The sequence below is a fragment of the Vigna radiata genome, chromosome 9, assembly GCF_000741045.1.
Source record: "Vigna radiata var. radiata cultivar VC1973A chromosome 9, Vradiata_ver6, whole genome shotgun sequence".
Classification (NCBI taxonomy): domain Eukaryota; kingdom Viridiplantae; phylum Streptophyta; class Magnoliopsida; order Fabales; family Fabaceae; genus Vigna; species Vigna radiata.
This window is the reverse complement of record NC_028359.1, coordinates 11,312,054-11,318,061: the sequence shown is the minus strand read 5'-3', so window position 1 is coordinate 11,318,061 and position 6,008 is coordinate 11,312,054. Positions and strand designations below refer to the sequence as shown.

Below are 6,008 nucleotides of genomic sequence, written 5' to 3'. Positions count from 1 at the left end.
CTGATTTTCTTGTTTCTTCTTATTGAATGTTTTCCATTTCAATGAACCCCATGTGCAATCCTTCAACTTTCTTATACAGGTGGGTAAATTCGACCAATCACGCGGGAACCACTTGATCAATCACAGTTAGTGCCAAACTTGGCCATTAAGGAAGCAGTTCAGGCATTCTTGGACAAGCATGGTTGGGCTTACAAGGTAGACTAACGAAATATTATGTCAGAAATTAAGTTCATGTGGTAGTTTTATCTGTTCAGCAATGCAGCAGGATGTTGAATTGTTACGTATCCCAATATGGGACATAACTAGAACGCTTCTTCACACACTCTCACAGAGAAGGAACAATGGAAAATAACTGAATAAACCTCTTTTATTGAATGAAAATACTCAATCAAAGAAAAGCAAACAATAACTGGGAGCATAACCTCCGTCAATCACCTTAGAGCATAACCTCTCTTACAAAACTTACAAATCAAAAACATACCCTTAACTCTAGACTCTAACTTTATTTATACTAATTATTTTCTGTCCATCTCTCACTAAATATTTTCCTAGAATATATTTGCATTTAATATAAACATTCCTATATATAAATATCTCCCCATATATTATCCTACCATATATCCTTAATTATAAATATCTTATATTGAATATTTCTCTAGAATATATATTTATTTACTCTAATTAACTATATTTATTTAGTCTAATTAACTTATACTGAATATTTTATATTGAATATTTTTCTGGAATATATATTTATTTACTCTAATTAACTTATACTATATTTATTTACTCTAATTAATTTATATTGAATATCCTCCCACCTTATATCCTAACAATACACCTTGTTGCAGAACAACCTTGTCCTCAAGGTTGGGAACGGGGAGCTTGATCTCATGGCTCCTCATCAATTAAGGTTTGGAGGTTCGGGTGGTGGTCATTCGTTTCCTTCTTTCCTCTCAGGCTCCTGTCCGGGCAGTAGTGAGCAGGACCAAACCTTCCTTCTTTCCTTCGTTTCTCATACTCCTCATAAAGCAGATTTCTAAGGTTTCTTTCCTTTCGTCTGGACCCCACATTCTCTGTGATTACCGCTCGACTTTCCACAAAAGTTACCGTTCGGTTCTGGATATAGGGCGACTAGGCTCCAACCACGTATTCGAACCGTTCGTTCTCTCCCTAGAGTGATTCTTGATCATACTTTCGTCTCCAGTTCTCGCGCCTTCGTGGAGCTCCTCTACGTCCCTTGTCATCCTCATAGCGGTCATCAACTCCTGTGGGTCTAGCAGTCGTACTTGCTTACGAATCTCCTCCTGTAGCCCTACCATGAAGTATCCCATTAGCTGTGCCTCAGTTACTCCAGATGTCTGTCCTACCAAGATTTCGAAATCATGTATGTAATCTTCCACTGACCCTGTCTGCCTGCTGGACGCCAACCTTTCAAAGATTGACCCCTGACTTCTTCCTCTAAATCGGTTTACCATCGCCTTCTTCAACCCTGTCCACGTACGGTTTTTGGTCTTGCCCCTCCAAAATCTAAACCAATACCCAAAGCTACCCTCAATGCTGATATAGCCTAGGCACAATTTTTCTTCCTCATCAACCCCTTGTAATTCAAAAAATTTGTCAGCCCTATTGATCCAATTTAGTGGATCAACCCCTTCAAAATTTGGCAATTCGACCCTTTTCTTCCAATCACCGTTCGGTCCACCACCTCCACCACCGATCTTCTCTCCCTCTTCGTCCTTGTGCAGGTTCTCCCTTTTCCCGTTGACCGAGCTCTGGCTTTCATCCGAGTTCTCATCATTTTGATGAGTTCGTTTTTCCAGCATCATCATTAATTGTTGCATGTCTTTACGGAGTGCCGCTGATTCCGCCACCATGTCTTTGCGGAGTGTCGCTAATTCCGCCTCCCTGGACATCTCCATGTTTTCTAGTTTCAGCTCCATGCCATCCCGTCTTCCTTCGATTGCATTCACTCTTCCCTCCATGATTTCTTTCTCCCTCTTATTGATTAGGCAGTTTCCTCGCCCTTGACGGATCCGACAGGTCAGACCAATTGTTACGTATCTGAGTATGGGACATAACTAGAACGCTTCCTCACACACTCTCATAGAGAAGGAGCAATGGAAAATATCTGAATAAACCTCTTTTATTGAATGAATATACTGAATCAAAGAAAAGCAAACAATAACTGAGAGCATAACCTCCGTCAGTCACCTGAGAGCATAACCTCTCTTACATAACTCACAAATCAAAAGCATATCCTTAACCCTAGACTCTAACTTTATTTATACTAATTATTTTCCGTCCATCTTTCACTAAATATTTTCCTAGAATAAATTTGCATTTAATATAAATATCCCTATATATAAATATCTCTGCATATATTATCCTACCATATATCCTTAATTATAAATATTTTATATTGAATATTTCCTTAGAATATATATTTATTTACTCTAATTAACTTATACTGAATATCTTGAATATTTTTTTGAAATATATATTTATTTATTCTAATTAATTTATGCTATATTTATTATATCCTAACATGAATTCTGCAAGTGTGGCTGAAGTTGTTTTTTTTACATTTGTTTGCTGTTTCATGGCGTACTGACTCTTGAACACCCATCTTATTAAATGTATATATGTGTTTGATGTCATGTATTTTGTAAATATAGTAGTATGCATATCAGTGTTTGTGGAGACAACTTTTTTTAGTCTGTCCTGTCAAAATATTAAACCTATCCTTTAAAGGTTTGTTGTCTTTTGGGAGATATTACTTGTGCAATGTCACGATAACCAAGGACAAGAAGTTATTCCTCGGTCACTTAATTTATTCAAGGTTATTTATTATTTTGACGTCGACACATTTTACATCTCTTATTTTTCTTTTATTTTTCTTTCAATCTCTCTCGTCCTTTACAAATACAAAAATTAAATTTTTTTAATAACGGTGTGACTGTAGTAAAAAAGCATTTCCTTTATTCAAATGGATGAAGGTTAATAAGTAATTTTTCTTTCATGTAGATATGATTCTTTTTCTCTATTTGGATTTTTTTTTATTTTTTTCATTTAACTAGTCTCTTCTAGCGATCTTGATCTACGTTGAAACATTGTGCTCTTTCTTTTTAAAGAATCATAAACAAGGAACATTGATAACTCATTAGTGTATGTGTCCTTCATTTTTGCACTATATTTCTTTAGGTCTTTTGTATATTTCCTTTCTTTGCACGAATTGTTTTTTGTATTTTAGGGCCTAAAGTTTAGTCAAACAACAAATAAATGCTACTAGTCTACCAACAAATATTTACCAACAATCCTTCAAATTCACGTTGGGATTTATATCTGATATTCTTTCAGCTTACAGTTGATCAAAGGGCGCTTGTTTAACAGTTGTGTTTTAAGCAATTATAGTTACCAAGGATTTCACCTGTGCTATATCTATAGGGCCAAGCTTGGAACAACCAGATAGAATTAGAGTTTTTAAAGATCTCAACTTATATATCTCTCTTGGTAGATAGCTTAGACTTGTGCAATTCTTCAAATTTATTACTAGTATATTGGAGAGATCACCAATGGATTGGTGTACCTTGAGCAAACTTGGACAATCTTTTAGAATGAGCTGTTCAAGACTTGGTAGTCTGGAAAAGTCTGGTGTTTCTTTCAAATATTTGGAGTGACTAAGATTAAGGAATTTTAACCGCTCTAAAACCTACAAAGATAGTTTACAAAAGATCAGGGAAGTAAATGTAAAAAGAATGCAATAATTAAAAGTGGAACCAATAATACTATTTCTATCTTAATTGATACTTGATGTTGAAAGAAAAGTGCGTAAAGAATACCTGGGGTTGTTTCCAGACGAGTTGAAGATGACTATGCCTTAAATCAATTGCAATTACATTTCCCATATAAAAGTTTTTTGGAATATATTTAGAAGGGAATCCTTTCCAGCAAATCCATCTCAGTTCTTTAGAAATGTGCCTATAATCTCCAACAAGTTGTACATGATCTAGTCGTAGAAGTCTTAATTTCTTCATTTTCTTGAAAGCATGAGCTTTGAAGCAATCTCTGCTTGTTGAATGCAGTTTCAGGGACAATCCCTGGATTGCTTTTGTTCCCTGTGATGAATATAGCAAAGATAAACAATTGAGAAATCCATAAATAATAGTTGATTATTGATACTTAATGTTGAGTTTAACAAGTTAACAACACATGCATGACACTAAAAAAGAAAACACTTTCAAAATGATATAAATAATGTTCTTACAGATTTCTCTTTCAGTACATCTTTTACGTCATCCTGCAACCACAATCGACTCCTTTTCCCCGGTTCCTTTGGGCATACTTGACGAATAATTTCTTTTCCCATGTGTTGTAACAAACAGTGTATTTGAAGTTTGTTGTTCCTTTCAACTTTTATGAGACCACGTTCTATGAGAACTGTTATTCCAATATCAGCATGTAGTCCACAGCCATTTAATATCTCTGTCACATAGTCTTTTTCTTTGCCTTTAAAGAAACAACATACATCAAGAAATATATCCTTTTCACTATCACGTAAACCGTCAAAACTTATTTTTAATACGTTCAGAAGTTGTTTAAGCTGGGGAATTCTTAGGAATCTTCTCAATACACTTTCCCACACTTCTTTTGTCCTATCACATAAATAGGAACCAAGGAACTGAAGAGCAAGTGGTAGTCCTCCACAATAAGCAACTATGTTTCTTGCAAGTTCATTAAATTCTTTTCTTGGTTTTGCTTCACTAAAGGCATGCCAACTTAAAAGATCAAGGGAATCATTTTCGTTCATAACATCCATTTTATACACATGATTAACTTTTAATCGGTTCAGCATGCTAACATCTCTAGTTGTTATGATTATCACAGTTCCTTGACCGAACCATTCTCGATTCCCGCATAGGTTTTCTAATTGGTCAAACTCATTCACACCATCAAGCACAATGAGCAACTTTTTTTGTGAAAGTTTAGTCTCGATCATAGTTCTTCCCATCCTATGGCTTTCCACCACCAACTTGGATTTTAGGACATCAGAAAGAAGATTGTCTTGCAAAGTAACAAAGCTTTTATAACGAATATTCTCAATAAAACTCTTACCAATGAATTCACGATAAATTCGATTGTAGATGGCTTTGGCTATGGTTGTTTTACCTGATCCTCTCATTCCCCATATTCCTATCATACACACTTTGGTGGATTGATTTTCAATACATTTAATCACATCTTCCATGCGGGACTCTAATCCAATTGGATATTCGGTAATAAACAAGTCTTTGTAGTCCAGTAATGTCTTAACGCACCTAACAATTACGTCTACAAGTGCAGCATCATGCCTTCAAGATAAATGATAATGTGTTACCAAAATTAAATCATAACCTTAACATATGCTTCATTGACTCTCAAACCAAAGAAACTAGTAAGGATTCATTTGTTTACCTGAAATTTCTGAGATCCCAACCAGCGATACGTGAAGCTGTGGTGAGTGCACGGCTCCACTTGGATAACGCATGTTCCAGTTGTTCCCCTGAATAGCTTTTGTGTGCAGCTTCTTTCAACGCTTTTCCAAAATCATCCTTCTGATGACGTACATCCCTTGGGTCAATATCGTAAAATATGGGCAGAACTATTTGGCCAAATGTTTCGTAGCATTCAATGATTTTTTCAAGCTCACGAAGACAGCAAGCAGATTCAGCGTATGATTTGGAGAAAACAATTATTGTAATCTTAGTGCCTCCTACTCCTCGCATATGCTCTTCCAGCTTCATTTCTTCTTGCAAATTCTCCTGGCTAATCAAAGTTTTGACTTGAGCTTGTAAAAGGGCAGAATGGAGATGAGAAACGAACTTTCTACCGATGTCTTCCCCCCAAAAGTTGATGAACACATCGTGTATGAAATGAGGTTCTGATGTTAAGAAGGATGAAGATGATGATGATGATAAAGAAGAAGATGCAAACTCCATCGAAGGAATTGAAGTCAACTCTTGAAAGAT

At 35.7% G+C, this 6,008-nt stretch overlaps 1 pseudogene; it reads right to left on the bottom strand.

The window, feature by feature from the left end:
- Positions 1 to 3,361: 3,361 nt before the first annotated feature.
- On the bottom strand, positions 3,362 to 6,008 carry LOC106773040 (annotated as a pseudogene).